We start from the raw sequence: 27,957 nt of genomic DNA on the forward strand, positions 1-27,957 counted from the left end.
TTCCCTGCCTCCACTCACCAGGTGCTCTTCCCTCCAGCCATTAGCCTGGATACATTTTCCCTATTTGCATGCTTATTTGCATAATGTACTTTTTCAGCAGACAGAGCCTGCCTCTCTTTGTTCAATTTTTTTTTTCCCTTCTAGATAAGCATGTGTTGAATGCGTTGGATGAAGGGCATTGCAGTTGTGTAAACATCACAGTCAGAGAATGCCTATGAATCTCAACTATCCCCACCATGTTTGTACGTTGGATGCCTGTTGGATCCAATAACATTGGATCAACTAATAGCACTGACATTTTGAGACTGGGGGACCCTTAGGAGGTGGGGCCCAGTTGGCATAAGTAACTCACTGGGGATGGACCTTCGAAGGCTGTACCTGCCCTTGGTTCCAGTCCCATGTGCTCCTTTTTCTAGTCTTCTATGATGTGAACAACCACTGCATCCCATCCACACTGCTCCCGGTGAGGCGGTGTGCCTTGCCCTTTCTCCATGATGTACCTGCCCTATGAAACTGTGAGCCCCAAAGAAATCTTTCCTCCCTTAGTTGCTCTGTCACAGCACTGTGAAAATAGTGCTCTAGGCATGCTGGATCTTGAGGCATATGGGTCATAGAAAGATGAAGATTAACCCGTTGAAGATGCTTTGAAGATCTAAGTCTCTGTTTATGTATCAGCTCGTTTAATATTTTTATGTATTAAGAGAAAGATCAAAGGTCTGCCTCTTAATTACTAAATTATCATTATCAGGTAATATAAGATGATACATGATAATAAAGGATTATCAAAATTATTTGCCAGAGGCCTTATGGCTTAGATATGCTCTTTTGAAATTGTGGTCTTGGCTAAGCAGGTCCAGGAGCTGGCTGCTGTGACAGACGACCTGAGTTTGATACCCAGGATCCACAAGAAGGAAGGAAAAGAACTGACCTCCATTAATTGTCCTTTGACCTTCATGCACACCATGAAACATGTGTGCCAAAGTATATACTCACACACACAAATAAATAAATGCAATAAAAACTGTGGTCAGGATGCTGGGTGATGGCACATTTAAATGCTCCTTTTATAAGCTTGAGAACCTGAGTTTCGACTTCCAGTATCCGTGACACACACGACATCCTAGTACTGAATACTAGAAATGAGAGAATCTCTGAAGCTCCCTGGCCACCTGGTCTGACAGAATCCATGAGCTTTACTTTCAGTGAGAGAGCTTGTCTCTAAAACAAACAAACAAACAAACAAACAAACAAACAGTGGAGAGCAATAGAGAAAGGTCTCAGTATGTACTTGCGTGTGTACACACACTGAGAACATACATATGCTATGTACAGATACACACGAACTGAGGTCCTAGAGGAGATACATCACCTGTAATTGTTCAGCTCCAAGAATTCTCGTAAGGTTAACATGACACAGATCTCAGAAGTCAAAAGGTTGATTTACACAGTTTGACCTGTCTGTGTTTTTAGGTGCACTGCTTTGGAAATAAAAGAGGTTGAGATAGAAGATTCTGTGTCAAACACTTAAGAAGTTTCAGGCTGGCTGGAGAGTAAGGCAGAGTCCTCACATAAGGTCTCTCCTAAATGCTTCTCCTTTGTTCTTGTTCCTGGTCAGTTGGTGGGAATGTGAAGAAACAGGCCCCCGTCTTACCCCCAGGCTGGGTTGGAGTGTGTAGGCCAGAGTTTGCAGACTGCAGTGGGATAGGACCTCCTATGTCTGACCTCAACAGGCGAGCTGCTTCCTTAGAGTTCTCTCTGGCCTGCACCTGGGAAGTGGAGCACAGCTTTCATTAGTCCAGAATTGCAAGAAGGAATCAGAGATGCAAACAACTTCTGGTGCCATCTTCCAGGCTCTGGAGACCTTGGGACTAAATACTTGCTCTGTCACTTCTGAGCTCAGTGTCCTAGTCAATGTGAGTTAATTTCTGAGTCTAACTCCTTGATTTATTATATGAGGTTGTTGATGCAAGCCCACTTTGATGGCAAGAGATGACAACTTAGCCTGCTGTAGATCAGATGCTTGATAAAATAGAAAATATTTCTAGTTGGGGAAAAAAAAAAACCCGTTCAATTTTTCTTAAGAAAGTATATATCCATGCTGGACTACAAAAATAATGGAGACTTTGAGTGAGTGAAAGAAAATTTCCCTGCTAGGGGAAATGGCTTAGTCAATGAAGTCCTTGCTATACAAGGATGAGAGCTGAGTTTGCATATTTATCACCCACATGAAGAAAGAAAAGTCTGCTGTGGTGGTGTATACCTGGAATCCCAGGCCTTGGAAGGCTGTTTTTTTGTTTGTTTGTTTGTTTTTGAATTTTATTTTAATTTCATTTTATTTTAAAGATTTATTTATGTATATGGGGATTTTTCTGTCTGCATGTACATCTGTACACCAGAAGATGGCATCAGACAGTTGTGAGCTGCCACGTGTGTGCTGGGAATTGAACTCAGGCCCTTCAGAGGAGCTCTTAACCACTGGGCCATCTCTAAAACCCCACTTGGGCTGTTTCTAACCTGCACAAGCAACGTTAGTTTCAGTGGGTATCATGTGCCCTTTCTGTTCTGCTCATCAAGACTGAGTTTCAATCTAAAGAATATATTTCAACTGTCTTGAGATCTAATTAAATACATCATTTTATGTCTTAATAAGCCAGACCTTTCCATCTCAATACGCATGGATTTTGTTTCTGGAACTTGGAAACTTGGGAACTTGTTTCTTTTTTAAAAAGTGCACCACGTGGTTTGAGATCATTGTAGCCTTCTGAAAGTTGAATTCTGTGGATATTTATGCAAAGCCTTTAATGTATGGCCCCACTGAACTATGTGACATAAACGGAGGATAAAAGTCCAACCTAGATATTGTGGGGTCCTGATGAGGTTCTGAAAAGTCTGGCCAAACACATGACAATCCTGAATGAGCGTTTTGGTGCTAAGAGAAAGCAGAGCTCAGTTGTGTGCAAGAGGGAAGATCTCCAACAATATGTGATATGCAAAGACGTTGGGTAAGGTTCCCGCTCTGGTTCTAGACCTAGCGTACTCCCTGGGATGTCATAGAAAAGCATTAGGACATAACATATAGTTAAATAAATGTTTCTTAAAGGAACTTGAAATGGATTTCGAATAAAGACTGATTTAAAATTTTAATATTATTTATTATTAGTATGTTTGCATGTATGTGTGTAACTGTGCTTGCATGAATGAATGATGTGTGTACTGTGGTTCATGTGAACGAGGACAAGTTGTGGAAATAGGTTCTTTCCTTCTACCATGAGGATACTGTAAAGTGATCTTGGGTCTTCAGGCTCGGTGGCAGGGCCCTTCACCCACGGAAGCCTCTGTCTGACCCAGTTTTTTGGTTCCTTTAACTGGATATTAACCCTTTGTAAGATATAAACCTGGCTTGTATTTTCCTGTAGATTGTGTCTTCATTCAGAACAACAAGCTTTTTTCTGTGATTATTTTCTTTCCATTCACAATTTCTTCAGACATTCTGGAAGTAAGGCCTTTTTTCCTAACTGTATTTAAACTATTTAATATATTAATTCATCTTCCCCCCCCCACACAATTCCCCCTTTAGTTTTAAGGGATATTTTTGGGTATTCTTTGTTTTAGTTCATTAAAAGTATTTGTTTCTAATAATAAGTATTCTGGTTGCTATGTATTCTCGAAGAGTCTGTTGGTCTTACTATATTATTCAGAAATGGTCTTTCCCACACACTTCTGTGTGGCTATCTTAGATACCTTGTCTTTTTTCTCCCACAGTTGTGTGTGTGGTTTTTGTTGTTTTATTTGTTTGGTTTGCTTTGGGGCAGGGCCAGGGCCAGGGTTGTTGTGGTTTTTTTTTTGTTTGTTTGTTTGTTTGTTTTTTGTTTTTTTGTTTTTTTGGGTTTTTTTTTTTTTTTTTTTTGAGATAGGGTTTCTCTATATAGCCTTGGCTGTCCTGGAATTGGCTTTGTCTACTAGGCTGACCTTAAATTTAGGCATTCACCTGCTTTTGCCTTCTAAGTGAAGGAGTTTCAGCTGATTCTGCCTTCACAGTGAAGGAGATTCGCCTGCTTCTGCCATCTGAATGAAGAGTCTCCTGCTTCTGCCTTCTGAGTGAAGATTCTCCTGCTTCTTCCTTCTGAGTGAAGGCGTCCATCACCATGCCCAGCTTCATTTCCCCCACAGCTTTAAGGTTTCCCTTTTCTTTCTTTTCCAGCAGTTCTGTTGCGACACTCTGGGTGTGAGTTTTCTTGTTTCTCTCATACCCAAGGTGTTTAGCACGTTTTGAATCTGGCCTGGTTTTATCCATTGGTTTTGGTAAACTGTCTTCCATGTTCTCCTCACATTGTTTTAATTCATTTTCTGCTCTGCGGTTTCTTTTCCTTGTGTTTGAATCTGTGTTTCAGCACTGGTGAGCTTGTACAGTTGCTAGTGGTGGTTGGCTGCTAAACCTGACAACTTGAGTTCAATCTCTGTGGAAGGAGAGAACTGACTCTTGTAAGTTTACCCCCTCTGACCTCCACATATGCATTATGGTGTGTGCATGTTCATACACCACAGACACACATATGCACACTCACACACAACACATACACTCATCCACCATATTCACGTATCACATACAATGTAATAATGAAAAGACACAGTCTTCCATCAGTCATTTCTCTCCATGTTTTAATTTTTAGTGGATATTTTCTTCTGCAATATCTTCTGCTTCACTTTCCTGTCCTCCATACATGATATTCAGTAATTTTCATCCTTTGACGGTGTTTTTATCAGGGCCTGTATTTCAAATCACGGAATATGTCTTTGATAATCTTATACTATATTATTTGTGGTTTGTTGTTTGATTATTAAATATATTAGCCACAGTGACTCTGAAGTTCCCCTTTATTAACTACTGTGTCTCAATTCCCTATGGGTCTGTTTCTGAATTTTCTCTGGATTTTTGGCTCGTTCTTATTTTTGTAAGCATAGTTGATTCTCATGCCTACAGGGGATTATTTATTAAAAACACAGCGATCTTATTTAGCTGTGGGATGTTACTTTCCTCTGCAGAGGGGCACTTTGATCCAGGCAGGGGTTAAATTGTCCCCAAGATGCCCTTCAATTTTTCCTGAGCCCTAGTCAGTTTTCAGCTTGGGCCCTTGGGGATCCTGCTGAAAGCTTGGGTTGTTACCAGGACCTCTTCCCTCTTGAAGGCCATGAACTCTTATTTTTTTTCCCCTGTGTAGCTTTGTGAGGCTGGAATAAGCCCTATTCAGTTTTTGAGTTTTTCCACTGTCCGTGGTGGGATAATCAAATGGGTTAAAGATAGGTCAAGTGTCAGCTCTCCACAGTATTGACCCTTAAAGTCCAGGAGTCTGAGTCCTCCAACGGCTGTGAGCAGAACCTAGTTCATCAATTGTTTTCTTTCCTGGTCACTTTAGTCTGTGGTGGGAAGGCTGGTCTGATCTAATCTCATCTACTTTATAGGAACAGAAGTTGAAGGGCTTTAAAAATTCAGCCTACTCTAACATGCTCTGATCCTTAATGCAGAAGTCTAATAATTTGAAATGACACACTGTCGGTCACTCTGGTTGTGACCTGGTTTATTAGAAATTCTTGATGATGCTCTTGGAGATTCCTTTTTATAGTTATAATAAAAATACCACAGCTATATCATGTTTTCATGATTGAGACACAGCTTATATATTGTACTTATATGATTGTATTTAAGCTTTACAACAGATACCTGATGTCAAACATTTCAATTAAATCCTCCAGGTGACTTCTCCGTGGGTTTATTTAGTGAAAGAATTGTGTCTGTGCTAATTTATCTCTACACAGGGAGATGATTACTCCGGGAAACAGGTATGAAAAGGAGGGAGCATTGGAGAGCAGTTTGGATGTGCAGAATTTAGATTAGGGGATTTGTCGATCAGCTAATTGTGGAATAAGAAGAGAATTATCAAGTTTGGTCATACTGAGGTAAGGTGACTCACCTTGTATATTAGAAAAAGAAACTATTTTTTTTCCAGGTCTATAAAAAGTACAGAACATTAGCAGTGAATTCTCCTTTCAGGAGGGAATCAAAGTAAGCTGGACAGAATTAGATATTTTCCAAGTTACATAAGTAAACACCTCCTTACCCCATATAGGGCACCAACAAGAAATCAAATTATTTTATTCAAGTTTAGTTTGGAGAGCCAATGAGCTTAGTTGGGGTTATTTACAGGAGCCTGGATAAGGATTTTATTTTTATTTTTATTTTTTTAGGACTATATGGGCTACTTAGGAGCAGTACACTGTGAAAAAAATGTCTTCTCCTTAGTGATCATTAGCCTCTTAATATGTCCTTAGAAGGAGAGACAGGGCCTTAATTCTTCTATATTCTTGAGGAGAGTTGAGGTTTCTTTCCCCTCTTCCCCAACAACTGTTAACTGCCTGCATTTGGGAGGGCAGAGGCCTCATGTAGCCCCCTCCCCAGCTTCATGATATAGACTTTGGTGGGCCCAATCTTGTGTGAGTCAGCTGCCAGTAGTCTCAGCTTTGGACAGTTCGAGAGGGCAGTAGTTGTGTTATGCTAGAAGACAGTATCCACCGCCATGCTTTAAGGAGAGCGGACGAGAAGCCAGGACAGTCTTGAAAAACAGCCTAAAAGAAGAAGTAGCTAGCACATTCTCTTCCTTCTGCCTTGCCTAGTCTATGTGGATGGCTGACTAAGTGCCAGCATTGCACCAGGCCTGTGGTTACATCCTTACTAACTTTTTTTTTAAAGCCCTGTGAGATAGTTCCTCTAATGGTCCCTGTTTTATAGTCTTGTCCATTCATCAGTAAGCAAAGCCCTGTCCTTAATGGAGCAGTGTGGTGACTCATCAAGTTGACTGCATGTAATGTAGACAGACCATCAAGGTCCCAGAACTGAGCCTGTGCTTTAGATTTTATCTTGAAGACCATTGGTGCACAAGGTGGTGTGTGAGTGCTGCCAGGGTGGGTATCACCACTGAGGGTGGAAAGAGTGAAAGACAGGGAATAGGCAGGCTTACTCCAGTAGGACACAGTATCCAATAAACCCATTCACTCGAACAGAAAGCACCGGGAAGAGAAAAGGAGGGTAGATTTGAGATTTCAGGGTGAGAAAGGTCAAGGTTTGATGATTATGAAGACATGAAAAGCAAAGGAAGACATGTCCAACCTGGGGCAGATGTGTTAACTGCTCCCTCCTGTTCTCCTGACTACAATAGACAAGTATCTCTTGGCCCTAGCTTTCTGCTCCCTCTTAAATGGCGGCTTAGATAGCTTTGTGATTTCTTCTTTCTCTATTTTACCCTCTGTCCTTTACCCCTCCTACTTTACTTTCTTTATTAAAAGGATTTTTAAATGTACACACTAAGTATAGCATTGCTCTTTTAGAGCACACACACTGATTTCCTCAATCTTCTGTTGCTCCCGGCCAGTGCGTCTACTGTGTTTTGCATGCTGAATGTGAGTGAGGAAAATGGGAACTCTCGGGTGTTGTGTCAGAACTAAGTATAAGCGACTGCAGTCCAGAGTGACAGAATGGGGGACAGCTGTCGTTGGTTGTTGGAATCAAGTGATTCTCTTCCCCTTTCTCTTAAACTCTACATGGCGAGATGGCTCTGTCAGCAAAGTGGTAGTCTTGCAATTCCGAGGACTGATTTCAATTCCTGAACATGCAGAGGACTTCCTGTGGCACTGCTTACATATAAGTCCAGTTTTCTTATGACAGAGATAGGAGGATCCCCCAGGGCTCACTGGCCAGCCAGTCTAGTAGAACTTGGCAACTTCTAGGCCCCAGAGGCCCTCTTTTAAAACACAAGATGAATAGCTCCTGAGGAGTGACAGCCTAGGCTGTCCTTTAGGGTTCATAAAAATGTGTCTGTGCACACAGTGTGCATGCACACTGGATTTTAGTATATTCTACCCCAAGGAAAATGGTCAACTGCACAGCTGTCTATTTTGAAATGGTAATAATGGTAGAAAATTATATGCCATGTATTGAGAGTTTTTCTATTTCCCATAAGACATTTTCAATTCTTTTGGCAATTAATTTTAATGTTGTGTGCCCAAGTATCTGACTGATAAAGATTCTGCTTAACAAAGGTTCTGATGAACTCTAAAATACCTACCCTTCCTCTCCCCAAAAAGCCTGGACAGTGGAAGGGGAGGAAAGAGGGGAATCTCTTTATGGAGGGACTCAGCTGCTTCGTGGGGTGGAATGTTAGAGACACCCTGACAATGACCGTTCCTTTGGACAAGCAGATCAGAAAAGCTGGATTGCAACCAACATGGAGTTCAAAAGTGAAGCTGTGGAACAGAGGGGCAGCAAAGTTCATTAATTTAGTTGTAGATTGGGATGTTTTATATTAGGAAAGAAGACAATAAAAACAAATTGCTGCCTCATCTAGAATCTAACACGATGAACTTACAAATTGTGTCTCTGTGGCCATTAGCCAGTAGGCAGCCCTCCCCAATGACTCATTATGTAGTCGGGAAATCATAGACCCCAGGGTGGCATTTTTATCAGGTTTTGGAGGGAGATTTGCACTCTGGCCACTGTGTGTCATTTGACTATCTCTGCTAATGCAGCAGTGTTAACATGCGCTTAATATTTTTTAAGCTCCGGGGACCAGGATGGAATTGGTTCTATCTGCAGCTTGGTGACAAGCACACTGTTGAGGAAAAACTAAATATTTACTATAGTATTTATTAGTTCTTGGCCAGTCATAAATTAAAGCTTTGAAAGAGTTTAAGGAGCTTTTCCCAATCCCTGGGATTTATGGCTCCCTCGGTTATCCGTCCAATGAAGGTGGACACCAGCCGTTCCCTAAGATGGTGGGGCTTAAGGGAGTGTAGCTTTTCCCTTCTGTCTAGCTGTGAAATGTGATGTTGATAGGGGACTGGGGGCCAGACTGTTAGTCTAAATCCCACCCTTCCCTTAGGTAGACTCCAAATTTTAGATTTCATGGATGAATAACTAAACTTAGCGAGCGATTTGGGACTATACTACATAAAAATTTGTCAATAGTTCAGGATGACAGATAGCTCCCTTGTAACCAAGACCACCTGTAATTTTTTATGGTCTCACAGCATAAGCCATTCTGAACAGATAATCGATTCTCTCACACAGTGACTTCAGCTCATCAAAGGAGGCAAACACTTTCCAAGCAGTTCTTGGGGGGAAAAAAGTAACATACAGTGCATGTGATCAGAGCTTTTGAAACTTCAGGCCACTCACGAGAGCTAGGCTTGACTTCGCTGCTCCATCACAAGAAGAGAAGGAGGCTCCATTTCTGCAGCCAGGAGAGAAGAGATCCTCACTAGCCTACTCCCCATGTGCATGCAACAATTCTCTGTCTCTGTCTCTCTCTGTCTCTCTCTCTGTCTCTCTCTCTCTCATACACATAGATTTTTGGTAGTAGTATTGAATATATTTGAGTATTGGTTCTGGCTAATGTTCTCAGGGTTTTAATCTTCAGTTCAGTTGGAGGAAACTCACTTAACTTTTATTCAAATGACATTTCAGGCTCTGTCACTAGGACAACCTGGTAATAGCAGTAATTTGTTCTTCTTCGGCTGCTTTCTACGTTTCAGCGAATTAAAAATACACTTCACTTTTGAAACTGGAACTTTTAAACAGCATCAGGTTTTCACTAAACACATGATTGTGACTTAAGTGGTTTTTATTAATGCTGATTTTTACACAGTCAGTTAATCTATTTCTTTTTCTCATCTGGCACAAATACCATGAGGAGTGTTACGTTCCTTTTTTCGGTGTGGCACACATTAGTCATGGCTGCAACTGGAGTAGTTAGTGTGAGTCAGATACAAATAAAAGCCATACAAATTGTTCTGCAGCTTTGAAAGGGTACAGGCATGTGCTGGCACTAGGGACTGGATAGTGAGCATGTCAAGGTCCCTGGCTTATGAGCTGACATCTGAGGATGCAGATGAACAGCTGATGTCTGTCTGTCTGTCTGTCTGTCATAGTCCTACCCTCTTCTTGCTTTTGGAACCACTGTATAACTCAATGATTCCATATTTTTTAAAGGATTGTGAATGTGGTTGATGCTATCAATTTTCTATAATTTATTTAATGTACATTTGGTGTTTGGCCTACATATATGTCTGTGTGAGGGTGTCAGATCCTCTGGTACTGGAGTTATAGACAGTTGTGAGCTGCCATATGGTTGCTGGGAATTGAACTTGTGTCCTCTGTAAGGGCAGCCAATGCTCTTAACCACTGAGCTATCTCTTCAGCCTCGTAAGTAAATTTATTTTATATGGGTCAAAGATGCAAATGGGAAGATGAATGTCTGTCAGAAGTGAGGAAAAGTCTCAGTTTGATGGATGCTCCAATTCCTTAGAAACCACCAACTTTTCAGTTTTAGTATGATATCTGGCAAAGACTATCCACAGCTATCTGAAAACACTGTTGCCTGATTTCTCATTTTGCAACTTTGTATCACCATGAGAGTAGATTTTCTTTTTACACTTCTGCTGAGCAAGATATAGTGCCAGATTAATAACAGCCGGTAGAAGATTCAGCTGTCTTCTATTAAGCCAGAAATTTCCTTTTCCACCAATAGAAAACAATGCCCTTCTTGTTAATAAACGTTTTGAGAAAATTTCATTAGTTTTATGTTTGTAAAATATTATAAAATCTTAGTTTAGCTTGTAGTGGGTGATAGTTAAAAGGGAATTAAAAATTTGGGGGGGATGATACTTTAAAAAGATTTAATTAATTTGTACTCTATGTATGGGTGTTTTTTTCTGCATATATTATTTATGAACCACTTGCATGAGTACCAAAGAGGCCAGAAGAGGGCATCGAATCCCTTGGAACTGAAGTTGCAGATGGTTTTTTTTCCCTGACACATGGGTGCTGGGAATCAAATTGATGTTTTTCTGGAAGAGTAACCAGTGCTTGAAACCACTGAGCCATTTCTCCAGTCCCCTAATGCATTATGTTTCCATGAATTAAGATTCTTAAACATTTCTAAAAGCTTATATTGCTTTATATAAATCTTGTGAAGAAAATCTCCTAGGACTCATCAGTAACTTTCAAATTTATTTAGTAAAAGTATCCTGAGATGAACTGCTCAACAACCAGTCCTCTGAAGAAATTTCTCAACAAATCTACCTTGCAATAGGTTGAAAGTACACAGTCAGTGTTTGTGTTGATAGATTTATGGGATTCAGGAGCCTTTTGGTCTGTGTGAGGTAAGGTTTTAGGAGGTACAACTGGGTCTTTTTAGTGGCTCAGGACTAATGCAGGGTTCCTTCAGTATTCTGTGCCAGGAGATAAAGACAAAGGCTGAAATGGACAGGGCCATTTTTTGTGTCCCATCTTCAGTGTTCCATCTGATGTTCACAGAATCCTCTTGGATTCTGGGTTCCTGACCTCAGCAGCTACCGATGATGGAACATTTTACCACCATTACCTGATGCTAATTTTTTATGGAAATACAGTTTTCAGCCTCCAACATGCTCAAAGGCCATCAAAAGTGCTTATCTGACTGCTTGTCTACCTGGACATGGTGAACACAGCCCGTTCTACTTGCTTGCCTACTGGAAGCTACTCCATGCCAAGTCCTCAGTCTGAGTGTTCTCAAGGTCACATATGTAATCTTTTCTCCTCCAAAGTCTGAATGTCCTTAGCATTCTCAGAGATAATAGCCCCAAACCCATTGGTCATCATTTTCTTGTCCTCAATTTTCTTTTTCTGCTTCATGCAATTTTATTCCTGAGTCCCTGTGATTCCATCCCATGGAGGCTTAAGTGGCCCCATTTAGAACCAATTTTCAGCTAATATTTGATGCATTCTTTCAAAATAACCCAACCATTTTTGCTCTAGAGGCTTTCTGCCTTTGGATTACATAAAACCAGAGGCCTAGAAATGGAGCAAAATGATGGGGGTGGTGCATGTGTTTGTGTCTCTCTCTGTGTGTGTCTCTGTGTGTGTGTTGGGTGTGTTTGTTTCATAGTTAGGGGAGACAGAGAAATTTTTAGAAACTAGTGGAAGACATTTGTTTCTGAAGAGTTTATTAAAGAGTATAGTTTAGTTATTAATGGAGAACAAAGCATAGACTCTTTCTGTTTCTCATATCATCCTGGGCCTTATGGGTGAGGGTGGGCCGCAGGAGTCAGGAAGGCCTAGATTTATCTGGTGATTGCTTTCTTCCAAAGTCCCTTGGGTGCCTTATTTCTGTCCCTGCTCCCACCTCATATGGATAGGACACAAGAACCATGCAAAGCTTCTTTTTTAGAAAGAGATTTTCATTCCTTCTTGACAGGCTAGCCCAAAGCTCATAAGTGACAATAGCTTTGGTTTTCTCTTTTAAAGGAGAAAGCCACAGTGCACCTGATATTTCATTGAATGGTTGACAGACAGACGTATAGGACTGTGTACATGTGTGCCAATGCACACACAGTCTTACACACACACACACACACACACACACACACACACACACATACAAATACATACTACTGAGGAAAGGGGAGGGAAAGCATTTTAAACATGAAACTTTTAAGTACACAGCTTGGTTACCAGGAGCCATCGTTTTAGAAGGATAGAGTTTTGACCTGCCTGAAGCCAGTTTATTTCCCTGATCTGTTTTAAGTCTTTAGAAATTTTTACCCACTGTTCCCCTTTTTCTACAAAATTATTTGGTCTTTTGTTTGTCTTCTTTCTTTCTTTCTTTCTTTCTTTCTTTCTTTCTTTCTTTCTTTTGGTTGTTTTTGTTTTACTCTGAAATTTCATTCTTAGTTAGCTTCTGTAAGGCCAAGTATTACATGATGAAGTTTCCCCATCATCCCATGATGTTTGACTAAATGGACCAACTTCAATATCCTGGGGGTGAGGTCTTGGTGTTGTCTTCATAATTTCTTAGGGGTTTGAGGAGGGTTTTGGGAATTGTTTTAGGGGTTGGGAGTCAGTTCAGGAAGCTATGAGAAAGTGCCCTAGGCTTGAGATGAAAGACCTGTATATTTCATGACAGAGCCCTCATGACCCAATTACTTCCCAAAGCTCCCATCCCCCAGATACTAGCACATCTATGGGGTAGAGTTTCAACATTTGAGTTTTGAACAGACAAGCATCCAGTCCACAGCAATGACCATAACAGACTTCAAGCTGTTCTCATTCCCTGCTGCTTGTAAGGGTGGTTTAGAGGATTGAAGTTAATGGCAGTGTCTCCCAGAGCCTGGGCATAGCCTTTAATCTCCACACTGGGAAGGCAGAGGCAACACCTGATTTCAAGCTTTACTAGAACATAGTCTCAAAAATAGTACTGGCACAAAACCAGAAATAGAGACCAGTAAGGTAGAACAGAGAATCCAAAGATGAACAAGATGACAGAAGAAACTGAGTTCATTTTGTTTATGATTGCCTTGGCGTCTCCTGTGTATCCACACTCTGTGTTGCCTCTCCAGTTTTGTGAGGAAAGACTTGGCGGCAGCATCACTTTGGAGACTGTATTCAGTCGCACCAGCATCATTTTCCTAACACTATTCTACCAGGCTAGTTGAATGGGAGGTCATTTTTCTTCTGTTGCCTTCTTCATTTCTTTCTTCAGTGTTATAAAAGTTTACCTATGAGGGGTCTACACAGGTAAAAAGGTTAGTTTCAGTTTCTATGGTTTTGGGGGGCATCAGGGGGAGCACTAGAATTCCATCAGCATGTTTCTGACTTTTCAGTCTATTCTGTCCCCGGGGACCTTCCAGTCAAGTCAGCGATCCATCACATTTCATTTGTATAGAATGTTAAACATGCATTTTTGTTAATTCTCTGCTCCTTTCTTTGGATGATATGCAGAGACAAATTGAATTCTCTGTCATCCTAATAAATGCTGAGTTGTCAGGGATATAGGAGCATTAACAAAGTATAAAATGAAAGGAGACACCAATTGGCAGTGGGAGGTGAGGTTTCAACCAGAGCCTATAAGAATGAGCCATGAGAGACTAACTAGAAAGAAGAGAATTTGGAATATGTAATTTTCTTTTTTCAGCAATGCAGAGTTTCACAATCATCAGTGTAGGGAAACTCACAATTGACTGAAGACATCGCAAGACCAAGTTGTTTGCACAAAGAACATTAACTTGGCCTAGAAGGACAGAAGGCAGGGATGAGGGACAGAGACAAGAAGAGGGAAAAGGGGAAGAGAACATGGGGAAGGGAAGGGAGAAAGGTAAAGGGTATTTGTTCCAGACTGAAACAAAGGACCACCTCTGGATAGAGAGGGGGCACGCGTGACCCATAGACAAATGGCGGTTTATAAAGGTAAAATGGGAAACCCTGTGTGAGGATGAGGTTTTTCATTTTGATTGGACATGTCAATTAGGTGATCCAAAGTAGGCTTCTGATTGCTGGAGTTCAGTACTTTGATAGTTGGCCCTTGGCAGTCAGCCTCAGGAGGAGGAAGAGGCCAAATAAGGTAATGGGCCTTGGTGACCAGCTTTAGGAATCTAATGAGTTTTTAGCAAAGCAGAGGGAATGCAGGAGGGCAAAGCCTGCTAGAATCATGCCACCATGCCTACCATGCTCAACATGCCCACCATGCCCACCATGCCCCACCATACTCACCATGCCTACCATTCTCAACATGCCCACCATGCTCAACATGCCTACCATGCTCAACATGCCCACCATGCCCACCATGCCCCACCATACTCACCATGTCCACTGTGCTCACTGTGCCCTGGTTATGGAACTCAGGTATCAGAAGCCCTGGCATCAGAGAATTTTGGAGACATCGAAACATGTACGCAGTCACTGGCCCTCTGCCTAAACTGTCTTTCCTCTCTAGGGTTGCGTCTCCATTTACTCAATAGCCATGACTAGATAGCCTTCTAAATCTAGGGCTACATTTACAGGTTTTGTTGTTGTTGTGTTTTTTTGAGAAGTGCTACACAATGAGAATAAACCACTTAACGATTCTTCCCTGGGTACAAACATACCCCCACTGTCATTTATCACCTTGTCTCCTATTATCTTTATTTTTTTCATTTTAGAGGAGGTCTAGCGAGGTAGCCTAGGTTGGCCCTGAACTTGCAGTCCTACCTCAGCAGTTTAACTGCTGGCATCACAGGTGTGGTATTGGCATAAGTAAGAAAGTACATTCTACGTGGAAGGGATCTGTTCCACGCTAGCCTTATCAATATCAGCGAGTGTCTGATGTGTAGAAATCACACTTTAAAGTCCCGGTGTTTGCTTGGATCCTTACCTGTGGAGTACACCTGCCTGAAAGTATTGCAGTGCTTGATAAGTGGTGTACACACACACACACACACACACACACACACACACACGTGTGCATGCACTCAGGCATGTGTAGTTAGGCACACTAAAGATCACAACAAATAGGACAGTTAAATTATGAATTCCTTTAAGAAGTCTGACCCACTATACTGACCAAAGCTATAGAAGATTAGTGTATGGATATAGTGCATTACTGTTATCTATACAATCCCATTGTAATTCTGAGATGCTGCCCCCACCCCAGGCAATAATAAAACTGTGGCTTTTTTCCCAACAGGTAGAACCATCTCCGAGTGTCCTGCCACCATTTGCTGAGCTCTAACTGAGGATGCAGACGCTTTGACAGGTTCAGCCTCAGATTTGGAATCTGTTGGTGTTAGTAGCTGAAGGTAAAAACTTATTCTGTTTATTTAAATATGAGTTAATAGTTTCTGAAGCCTGGAAATAAATATATGTGTGCTTTGAAATATAGAATTCACTGAATAGATTTATTTTGGATGCACATGTGCAGTACTGAATGTCAGATCCAGGGCCACCGGATTGTTAAGCAGGCAGTTTACAACTGATTTACAGCCCCAGCCCAGAAGTTTGGTTTCTTAATGTTGATAAAAATCAGTATAAAATACAAATTTAAGGAAAGAGGGAGAAGTTTTTGTTACAGTGAATGTAGGAAACTATCTTATATATTGCTGAAATTCTTATACGTGTCTTTATATCCACTTGTGATGTTTGCAGTGTTTTCTATATTATAAAATAGAAGGAAAAGAAACTAAGAGGCCTCCCACTGCAGGACTGAAGAAGCTGATAAACTATAAGAAAACATGGAAAAATGTAAACATTGCCTTAAAAAGCAACAGGAAGTGAATGCAGATTTGCTCACACCCTAAGAATTCAAGGATCCGAGGGACTGAGTGGGCGGGGGTCCTGTCTCAGACAGCCTAAGTAAATTGTTCTCTACTGTGTGACATGGAAAATATTTTTGTAAAGGGTGGAAGTGAGGAATTTCCAAGTGTGGTTTATTTCCCACTTTTCTTCTCTCCTTTTCTTCTCTGGGATTGTTACTAACTTCCTGCCTTCAGCTCAGGCTGTCTACTGTTCCTTGACAGGTCACTCAGCCAGCCAGAGCAGCAGCTGTAGCTGGCCTCTCTCTTACCCACACCTCCTTTGCTCACACAGCTGTCTAGAACTCTTACATGGCCTTTGTCACCAGTGACAAGCTAGTTTCAGCTCAGGTCCCATGCTTTGGCTCTCCCCATTTCTCTCCTCTTCTGCTTTTTAAAATAAAATCATCACAATTATTTATGTATGCATATATGTTTGTATGTATATATTTGTATGTATGTAGGTAGGTAGGTATGTAGGTAGGAACATATGTATTATATGTATACACATATATACATATATACATATATGTATGTGTATGTATGTGTATATGTGAATTGCCACTGTGTACATATGGAGGTCAGAAGAAAACCTGAAAGATTCTGTTTTTGTCTTCTGCTATGTGGACCCTGGGGATCAGATTCAAATCCTGTGGCTGGCCACCAAGTGCCTTTACCTGCTAAGTCACTTTGCAACCCTCCCCTTTCTCTTTGTTATTCACCAGCCTGGGTAGTTTTCTTTCTTCCTATCCTGTTAATTACATTTTTGTTTGTTTGTTTGTTTGTTTGTTTGGTTTGGTTTGGTTTTTGTTTTTTTTTCTTTTTTGTTTTTTTGCCTGCTAAGCATTTCTTTCTCTGATGATTTTGACTTAAGAGAAAATACATATGCTTACTATTTTATCTTTCTTGAATGGTGCTTTAGATTAAACCCAGGGTCCTGTTCATGCTCAACAAGTACTCTACCACTAAGCTAAATTCGGATTCCTCACGATTTTGAAGCTGTGAGTTCAGCAGGTCTCAGAATATTTACAAAAGGTTCTTTGAAGATCATCAGAACATTTCCCATCTCTGCAAAGTGAAATGATGTATCTGCTAATGCTTACTCTTCCTACCCATTGTCCCCCAATGTCTAAATCATTTGTCTAGATTTTCTCTCCTTTAGACATTTCATAGAAGCAGGCGTCACATGATTTGTGACCTTTGTGTCTGGTGCTTGACAGTATGTGGTTTTCCAAGCTTGTTCCTGTCTGTCTGCTGCAGCATTGTGGGTCCTTCCTTCCTTACTGAGTGGGTGACCTATTTTGAAGTGTGACACTGGTTTCTTTTGGATTTGGGGGTCCATTTATCAATTGAAAAGTACTTGAGGAGCCCCTGATTTTAAACCATTTTGAAAATACTGCTGTGAGCGTTCTTCTGCATGTTTGTGTATACCTAAGGGTCAAGTTGATAGGTGATATGGTAATTCTGTGCTAAATAGTTTGAGATGCTGTCAAACCATTTTATTCCTTGTGTGTGTGGGTGTGCATGCATGTGTGTAGGTCATACATGTCTAATGTCTTTCTCAGGTGTTATCAACCTTGATTTCAAGACAGTCTCTTTTAGTGGCTCTCAACCTTCCGAATACTGCAACTCTATAATACAGTCTCTCAACCAGAAAATTATTTATTTGCTACTTCAGAACTGTAATTTTGCTGCCATTATGAATTGAAATGTAAATATGTTGGGGGTTTGGCAAAGGAGTCAGAACCCACAGGTTCAGAACCACGGTTAGGCTAAACTGGCTGGCCTAGGAGCCATAAAGCACCTGCTTGTTCCTGCTTTCCCAGGGCTGGGATTACAAATGTATGCCCCAATACCCAGCTTTCTACATGTGTCCTAAGGATTAAATTCAGGTCCTCATATTTGTAAAGCAAGCACTTTATTGACTGGCCTATTTCCCCAGCCGTGGAAAACCTTCTCTCTAATGTCTAACCAGTTTCTTTTCCCACTCTTGATGTATGTAAGATCCTGTTTGTCTCTGCCCACCCAGCACATGTGGTTGCCTGCCATTGTTATGGCCACCCTAGTGAATACAGAACATGTGTGCCTTGTGGGCTGGGGTCACTTCCTCTAGGGAGCTCTACTGGGCACCCTGACTCTACCTCTCTCATACGCTTCCTTTACTCGGTGTGCTTATCCTTGTGACGTCCCTCATAGCACTGAATTATAATTGTCTGTTAACTTTATCTTCTCTTTCAGGGTGTGAATCTGTTGAAGAGGGTACTAAAATATTTCCTATGGCATCTCCCACATTAGCTCAATGCCTCACACAGTTATTTTGGTCCCATTTTTAGACGTTAGGGGAGCTTGTAGGTCCAGCCTTCAAAGACTCCATTTCCATTTCAGTCCTGGGGCAGTGGAATGACAGGATCCTTCAGACCAGTGCATTTTTCAGCTGATACCTTCTGTTAGGGGTAGATACAGGTTGTCTGGCCTGTGTGTTTGACTTCTAGGATATGGTATTATTTCTACTGTTGTGCTAAGATAGTACTGTTTCTAAGTTCACCAGATTTTTTTTTTTTTAATGTCTTGGTGACATTAAAAAGAAAAAAAAAAATCCAGTAAAGGAAAAGCCCAGTAACCATTATTACTTTATTAGTATAGATTTGTTGTGCAAAGTGGTGGGGTTTGTAATGATGATTTCGATGGCTTCTATCACATGTTCTGACCATATGCATTTCCCTATCCTTTATCTTTCTCCTGCTTCTTTTCCTTCTCTTCTTCAGTTAAGTCACCTTTTTAGTTCCATGTCACATGTATAGGTGTGTGTGTGTGTGTGAAACTTCAGTTTCACATACGAGAAACATGTAGTATTTGACTGACTGTTTAGTGTCTTTTATATTATGATCTTTTAATTCTACCCATTTTTCCCTGCAACTAGCATATGATTCTGTTTGAATCCAACTCCACTGCATATAGAACACATTCTCCTTATGTGTACATCTAATGAACACCCAGGCAATCCTATTTGATTTTTTTAAAACAAGAGTGATTGAAAATTCTGTTTCTTTTCTAAAATAATGCCAGTTACATAAACTAGACGAAAAAGTTTTTAGATGTGGCGTAGAGTCAAGGTCAGGGCCATGAATAAAGTCTGTGGAGTTGAGAAATATTGCTGAGTGTGGATGGTTTTGTTAAAGATGTAGGAGACAATTGATTAGCATCAGAGCCGAACAGATAGGGACTGGTACTGCAGAACAAAGCTGGATGCTGAATCAAACATAATTAGAGACCTTAAATATAACACTGAATTAGAAAGTACATCTAACTCCAGAGTTGACTCATATTAAATTATAATGTGTATAAATATGGATTCAATGACATATTCAAATTAGTTCTTTTTAGTGATTCTTCCCCAAAATATTTGATCTTAGCATCAGCATTCGGATACTTTTCTCCCTGTTATTTTTCCTCCTCTAAAGATTTGTCTTCATTTTTTTTCCTTTATGGAATGAAGCTATGATTAGATGAGGGCCCTTCCCTTACTCTGTGGTGTTTCCCGTGTCTTCTCTGAAGTGTCTCCAGTCTTTTTCCTCCGGTTTTACATGCTCCTGGAACTGAGAGGAAGTGGGGGAGGGAAAGATGGAAAGAAGCAAATGGAAGTTGGACCCAGATCAGTGAGTGAGTACCGGGCGGGGCCAAGATGAACTTGGCAGATGTTCTTCTCCTGTTTCACACTTGAGCGCGCCTGTATTGCTGCCTGGAATTCCGCTCACATTTCCCTCATTCCTCTAAGATTTCTCTTCAGCTTTGGTAACAAACGTTAGCTTTAAATAGGAGCCAGGAATGAATACTTAAAAAAAAAAGTAATGTGCAAACATGCTTAGAATGGTTATGTTACCATTCTGGTCTGACTGGTAAGAGAGGCTAAGGATACTTTTAACACAGAGGCAAAGTGTGACAGAGTTGTGTCATTTTGGCAAATTAGTCCTTAAGAGTTTCTCTTTCTTCATAGATAAAATAAATACGTTATTTTTCCGTGCCTAGAGTTTTCATATCAATACATTTAATGGCACGTGGCATTGAACAAATGCTAGTGGTTTGAAAATTGTTCTCTTTCAATACTTGAAAAAAATAGCTCAATAACCTTACAGTAAATATGAGTGTTCTTATGAAATATTCATTCAAATCAGCTATGTATTTTATTCTATTCATCTTGAGCTTAGATATACCTGGCAGCTATATATTTTTGGTTATGTTTATAAATATGGTAATAAAATAGGAAGAAAATTTCAGCATGTAACTTTATATAGAAGGTATAGTATGATACCCTGTGATACTATATACTTGACAAAAGTCTATTGAAATTGGGTGAGAATAGTAAGGAACCAGTATTGTTTTACTTGTGGTATTAGGTCTATACAAGAAACTGAGAATTATTTTTAAGATACAAATATATGCATACACACACACACACACGTGTGTGTGTGCACTCAAACATGTACAAGCCTATCCTAAGAAGAAAGGTACCATACAACCTTCCTAAAAGTCCATTCCTATTATTTGAAAGAAGACGTCCACTTTTAAATTAATATAGGTTTTAAGTTGGTATAAAGATTACCCATGAACCCCACCCCCTCACTCACCCACCTTTTCCCCCAACTGTCTTTCCCCCTTTTTGTTGTTTGAGGTGCTCCCACTGTGTTGTCAGGCTGGCCTTGGACTTACTGTATAGAACAGAATGACCTTGGACTCTAAGCAGTCCTCCTGCCTCTGACTCGCAAATTCTGGGATTATAGGCATGAGTGTCCACTTGCATTAAACATTGCCTATAATCTCCTCAGTACAGTAATCACAGGCAGGATGCTGATATCATTAGTCTATACTTCTGAAGCCTACTCTGGCCATTTTTTTTTTAATTTATATTTTGTTTGTATTGATCGATTGATTGATTCTATAGCCCAAGGTGCTCTTAAAGCTGAGATCCTTTTACTGATACCTCTTGAATGGTAATTACAAGTCTGTGCTACTGTGCTTGGATACAGTCAAGGAAATGAATGCTGGAGCTTGAGCCCAGGCCTTTGTACTTGCTGGAAATGGCCTCTGTCACCTTCCTTCCTAGTGGTCTTTTGTTTGTTTTATTGAGACACCATCTCATACAGACGTTGCTCAGCTCTTGCTTTGTATGTAGCAGAGCTGACTTTGAACTTTCCATCATTGTGCCTCTATCTCCCAAGTGCTGGGATAATGGGCATGTGGTTCTTCTTAGCTTGTTCTCAATTGAGTGTGCTTTTTGGGAAATCGGTAGGCTCATTGGAAGACACTGTGACATCATATAGCCTTTGGATTAATGGCAGCTCTGCTCCCACGTCCTTCTGAGGATCTCACTGAGCATCTGTGGTGGGCCATTCTTTTATCTGTGAAAGGAATACTATAATCTTGTGAAGCTACAAGAAAAGAGCCTTTTCAGAAATGGTTGCTTTAGGCTTACTATCTTCCCTTGGGTTTCATTGAAATCTCGATCGATTACCATGTACCGTGTGGTCACCTCTCATCTAGTAACAAGCAGCCATTTTAAAACAATACCGTGAATACACCTGACTGCCTCCACTATCCAGGCGCAGGTACCTCTTCTCCACCCTATTCTGATCTGATAGACCCAATGCCGTTACTCCCCCCTTGTACATTTGATTTCTCTTCTAGGTACCTTGTGTAATATGGATTCTGTGGGATATACTGTGCTTTAGTTTCAAGTTCATTCTTTCTCTCCTTGTATTATTTCACTTGTTTATCTGTTTGGTGTGTGTACGTGCATATGTGCTTGTTTGCAGGAGTTGCTTCTCTCCTTTCACTATATGGATCCCAGGAATCAAAGTCAGGTTACCAGGCTTGGCATTAAGCTCCTTTGCCTGCTAAGCCATTTCATAGCTCTGTTTTAAATAGTTAACCATATAGTTTTATAAGTGTAGTATTAATTATAGTCCTGGCCAATACCCACTGCAAACCTAGGCTCATGCCATTGTCCATTAAAGATTTCTACACAAAATTTGTCCTCTAGTTTACAAGGACATGTCTTGGTTATCTTTCCATTGCTATGACAACATGTCTGAAACAATCACTATATAAGGAGGAAATACTTACTTTGGTTTGCAATCTCACTTTTGTGAGGTTACTTTGGCTCTTGAGGTCTCATTTCATGGGCACTTCCCTGTTGCCTTGGGCATAGAGCAGCAAAATATATCATGGTGGGAAAGTGTGGTAGAAGTGGCCTTTTTGCCTCATGATGGCTGGGAAGCTAAGAAAGATAAGATGGGTAGGTGGCTCAGGGTCCCAGTATCCCCTGGAAGGATATGCCTTCCACCAGGCTAACTTCCTCCTGTAGGCCCCACCTTTTAAAGGTTCCACTACATCTCACTTTGTTCCAGGTGCAATTGACCTAGCTTTTAGACCTCTGGAGGATTTTCTAGGTCCAAACTTCCCCCATTACATTGTGCTGGTACAGTACTGTTGCCTGTTTGCTGTGGCCTCAGTGACCACAGAGAGCCAGAACCATGCAGTGTGACCTGAACACCACACCTTTCTTCTTTGGCATATTCATAAAGGTGGAGAGAGTTCTTTGCCTTGCTGAAGGTCATCTGTCCTTTAGCCCAGAAAGTGTTTAATTCTGAGAAAGATGTGTCTTAGCAAAATTAAATATTTTCTCAAAAGGTTCAATTTCAATTACTATGTTTTAGTAGAGGAGTAAAGATGCTCTCATGAGACAGTATTCAGGGTTTTTTTTTTTTTTTTTTTTTTTTTTGATAGAAATTCTAGTGTGCTTTGTTTTTTTGTGTATTGAATAAAAACTGGTGAGGACCACGCTGTCTCTCTCCACTGTCCACCCTTATCTCTTGCCCTTTCAGCTTGCTAATCTATTGAAGTCAGCCTGTATCTTTTCACACACATCCTCTCCTATTTTCTGGCTTCCTATTCTTATGAGAAACTAACTTTGCTGTGTTTAAGGCACTTTAAGACATTCCTGTTTCAAAACATCCCTGTATGCATTTGTGCATGGAACCTCATTTCCTGCTTTCATTTTGGCCCCAGTCAGACAAGTCAAGACTGAAGTTGGGGTGAAAAGTTCACTCTCCGGAAGTGTAGGCAGTGCCCAGAGCAGCTTCTCAGGCCCCTCCCTACGCCCGCTCCTGGATGTGACACTCTGGAATAGGCAACCAAGCAAAGGCATCAGTGTGGTCTGCTTGCTGCTGGCTCATGGATCTCCTGTTTGTGAACCTGAGCTCTCGATGAGTGCCTGATACTCACAACCCGACCAAGGACTCACTAGAAACCTCCAAGTGTCTGCCTCAGGGTTTTAAGGCAGAAAGTTGTAACCTGCAATCATTGTAGTCACCAGAGATCAACACTAAAAATAAAACAGGAAATAAGAAGTGCAGAACATAGAAGCAAGGTGCCTTAGGTGTGATTCTAGTGTGTTGTCATAAAAAAACTTCTGTTTAGTGACTCTATGTGCATATACGCCTGTATACCTATACTTTCCTAGGGCTCTGCTGGCTTTTGCCTGAGTCCTTGTTGGTATGTACATGACCCCTGCTATCCTTGTTCAGGCTCCACCCAAAGTGTCCGTGTTTGTCACTGTGTGCATTATAAAACACATTGTTACTTTGTGTTGTAATTGCATTTTTAATTTATATGAGCTATGGATCCCATTTATTATTTCTTTGTATCTCTTTCCCTGGGCATTATATTTTCAGTTGTTCTTTATTGTGTATTCATCAATTTCATTTCATTCAACTTCTCATAATGTAGTCTACATTTTATTCATATTCTCCCCCAGGGTCGAGAGTCACATTTTCTCTGTGTCATCATCCCAAAAATATGACTACTATGAGAAATTTTAGACATATCCCTCATTGGAGAATACCCAGGAGTGGTTACTTTGGATCTAAACTTCTGCATTTACTGTATCTTAGGGTGCAAGGACAGATGGATGCATGTTCTCTGGGTGATTTTATGAAGTTCTCTCAGACCCCTTCTCATCAATAGGAACCACACCAGTGTGAGTGTTAAATACCCACTTTTCCCACCAGCACAGGGCATTATTAAACTATTTTTCCCTCTGTCTAAGGTGAATGTGTTTGTTTTGTTTTGATTATTATTGAACAATTATGTCTTTGTATTTTTCCTTTGAAGATTATTTTTTTTTCTATAAATTTTCCTTCACATTTATTTAAAACTTTTCCACTGAAAGTATCTTTTTTAATATATATATTTTTTATTTATACATTGGTACCATTTGTATACTCAGGGAGACATTTCATAACTCTTCTCCGTGGCAAGCATATCTTCTTCTGTCTTTTCTCTGTAAACATTGATAATTCTGTGTTTGTGTATGAGTGTGTGTGCATGTGTGTGTCAGCTTTCAAAACCACTGCCTCTCATTTATTTAATCACATTTTATGAACCTTCTTTTCTTATATTCTTTAAATATTTATTTATCATTTGTCTGTCTGTCTATCTATCTATCTATCTATCTATCTATTTTAGGCAGGGCTTCCTTGTGTAGTTCTGGTTGTTCTAAACTCTCTCTGTAGACTTGACTGGCCTCAAACTCACCTGCCTTGCCTCCTGAGTGATGAAATTGAAGGCCTGCGCTCCTACCTTCCAACTAGCTATAAACCTTCTTTTAGCTTAGTCTATTTTTCAAAGATAAGGAGATTGCCACATTTGGATGCTGAGTGTGAAGCCATGTGTTAAGGCTTGGCCCCCATCTTGCACTATTGGGAGGTGGTAGAATTGTTGGATGGTATGGCTTCATGAGTGGCCTGTTATTAACAGAGGTTATAGAACCCCAGTCTCTCCACTTTTTCCTCTCATTTCTAGGCTATGACATGAACAGTGTTGGCTGCCAAATACTTCTACTATGACATGCTTCTTTGCTACAAGCCCATAGTAATAGAGGTAGCCTATCATGGAACTGGAACCCCCAAAACTACGAGGACAAAATAGAAGCTCATACACTCACTTGCATGCACGCACACATACACACACAAAACAAACAAACAAACAAAAACCAACCTTTCCTCTCTATAAATTTATTATTTCAGGCATTTTGTTACAGCAACAAAAACATCAACTCACACAAAATTTCTTCTAAAGCTGTGGAGCTAATATATGAGATCGATGAATAGTACCTGTAATCCACAAAATGATTCTAAAATAGCTACAGAAATTGAGAATTTAGTGATTCTCATAGAAATAATATCCTTTGAGCATAGTATAATTTCTTCTAAGAAATATCTTAAGGATAACGTCAAACGTCTTAGCATAAGAACACTAAGTGTAGTGAAGTAGATAAAATGACTGCTCATCTCAAATTCAGTTAGACTGTAAAAGAATCTTGAGTTGAAATCTGGTTTTGTATTCTTAATCAATGCCTTTTGCTAACAAGCTGTACCCTGTATCTATTTCTCTGTAATTGCTTGGCCTTTAATGTGTGGCCTCAATCTAGTAATTAATAGTATGGTTTGTTTTAGATTTCTGTTAAATTGGATTCTCTCCTCTCTGAGGATCACACAAATCTGCCAAAGTCATAAGTAGATAGGTAACGGATTCCTATCAGTGACTTATTGGTGTGTGTGTGTGTGTGTGTGTGTGTGTGTGTGTGTGTGTGACGTTCATTTGTATGTACATGTGTATATTGAGGCCAGAGTTCAACACTGGGTGTCTCCTTTGCTGCCCAGCACCTTACTTTTTGAAGCAAAGTTTCTCAATGGATGGAAGTCTGCTAATTAAGCTAGAGTGTCTGGCCAGCATGGTCTAAGATTTCATTGTCTTTGAATCAGGTGTGCTGGTATTATAAGTATGAGGCCCATCACACCTGACTTGTTCTATGGGTGCTGGAGATCCAAAACTAGGTGCCGTACAGCTCAGAGGGACAGGTATCCTGGCAGTTGGAAACCAAAGACTACCACAGAGTCATACAACACAACAAACCTCACACAAACAATTCATTGCAGAAAACACAGAAAGGTGGTGGTAGCCTCTGCTCAGGAGAGAAGCATCGAAGAACTTAGTTCGAGGCAGGAGAATATATATGGTTTCTTGGGGGAAGAGTTTTCCAGGGTGGACCTTTTCAGGGTATCCTGGGATTGGTGGAATTTTGTGGTCTGATTTTGGAGTGAGCTCAGGGATTGGTGGAATTTTGTGGTCTGATCTTGGGGTTTTTTTCTCTGTGGGGCGGAGTTTGGCCACCTATTTCTGGAGGGGCTGGATCCTTACACTTTGCAGCAAACACTTGATTGATTGGACCAAGCTTCCTAGCACTTGAGCCAGAATTGGGAGTCGTTTTGAGCAGTTACATCTCTACAGTCAATCTGTGCCTGTTGGAGACTTTCAAGTCTGTACATAGTGGAGTTTACACACACATGTGAGCATGATGATGAAGTTTCTGAATGCAGAGTGTGGCCAACCCATCCAGCAGGGAAAGAAAGAGTCTGTTCGTCCTTACTTGATCTTTGCAGTGGAGTCACCCAGCCTACGGAGCCTGGCACAAATCAGCTCCAAGTCACCAGAGGTGGTTCTTCCTTTCTGATACACATTTCTTTTTCTTCCCATAGGGCTTATTGAAATACTGGTTTTGCTGTCTTTAACCCACCTAATTTCCCCCCAGATAAGGTAATTTGGGACAGAGATGAGTACTCTTTCTTTTTTTAGGCAGACTGTCAAACCCATAGGGAATAATTATAAGACTAATTCTTCTGTTTTAATGACATCAATTGAATAACATCAGACAGTCAAAGCCTACATCATTTCATAGCATTTTAACACTGTGCATATGAATCTAAATAACATGGCATTTCACTTGTCATTTAGAGTGTGTCTGTGTAGAAGGGCTATTAAGTTATAACTAGATTTTTAAAGTGTGTGTGTGTGTGTGTGTGTGTGTGTGTGTGTGTGTGTGCATGCATGCGTGTGTACACTTCTGTGTGCCTGTAATTCTGTGCTTTTTGTAGCAGCAGTGGAAGAAGCTTTATGGATTTCTTGACTGTCAGAAGAAGATACTGGTCTGCACCAATAGCCAACAAGGACATCACACATCCTTATCAGATGACACAGAAATGTTCCCAGCCAACAATGCCAAGCAAGTCCTTCCCACCATCACCATAAGTCTCAAGCCTCTTCTTATTTTGTTTTTAATTTAGGCTCATATTTCTGCCTACATGCTAGGGTTTCTTTACCCACATGTTGCATCCACTATCTTATCTGAGTTTTAAAGCCAGGCCATCTTTGGATTCTTGATCCTTTAGTTGTTAGCAGTACATTTATAGGTTTAGAGGCTAAGTTTTCCCAAAGTCTAAGCCTCAGGCATGGTTTGCTAGTTTGTATGAGTTTCTTATACTGTCCCCTTCTACTCCTGACACTTTGGTTTCATGTAGCCTTGGATGGCCTTGAATTCTCTCTATAGCCAAATATGATCTTGAGCTTCGGATTCTTCTGCCTCTACTTCGGGAGTACTTGGATTGCAGGAACATATCACCTACCAGTGTCTTCCAATGCAGGCCTTATTAGTGGGTACAGTACCCCCTAGTTTACTGTTATCCTTTCACATTCCTGGCCATGAATGTGAAATACCTGAATTCTGGGGTAAAATATGATCATCTGTCCACTTTGGGTGATATCTAATTTCATTTCTTGTTACTGTGATAAAATATGTTGACAAAGAACTTGAAGGAGAAACAGTTTATTTTGGCTTCAATTTCAAAGTACAGTCCATCATGGTGGGAAGTCGGGGCATCAGGAGCTTGAAGCAGCCAGTCACATTATGTCTGTATTTAGAAGAGAACAATG

The 27,957-nt window shown here is 40.6% G+C and overlaps 1 long non-coding RNA gene across 8 annotated transcripts in view; it reads left to right on the top strand.

Moving 5' to 3' along the window:
- LOC143443328 (uncharacterized) overlaps positions 1-27,957 on the top strand; it is a 406,912-nt gene that overhangs the window by 255,443 nt on the left and 123,512 nt on the right. For all 8 annotated transcript variants that reach the window (XR_013112207.1, XR_013112203.1, XR_013112206.1 and 5 more), the window contains one exon: positions 15,528-15,639. This is a non-coding gene — a long non-coding RNA (uncharacterized LOC143443328). The remainder of the gene's footprint in view (positions 1-15,527; positions 15,640-27,957) is intronic.

This window comes from Arvicanthis niloticus, chromosome 8, assembly GCF_011762505.2.
Source record: "Arvicanthis niloticus isolate mArvNil1 chromosome 8, mArvNil1.pat.X, whole genome shotgun sequence".
Taxonomy (NCBI): domain Eukaryota; kingdom Metazoa; phylum Chordata; class Mammalia; order Rodentia; family Muridae; genus Arvicanthis; species Arvicanthis niloticus.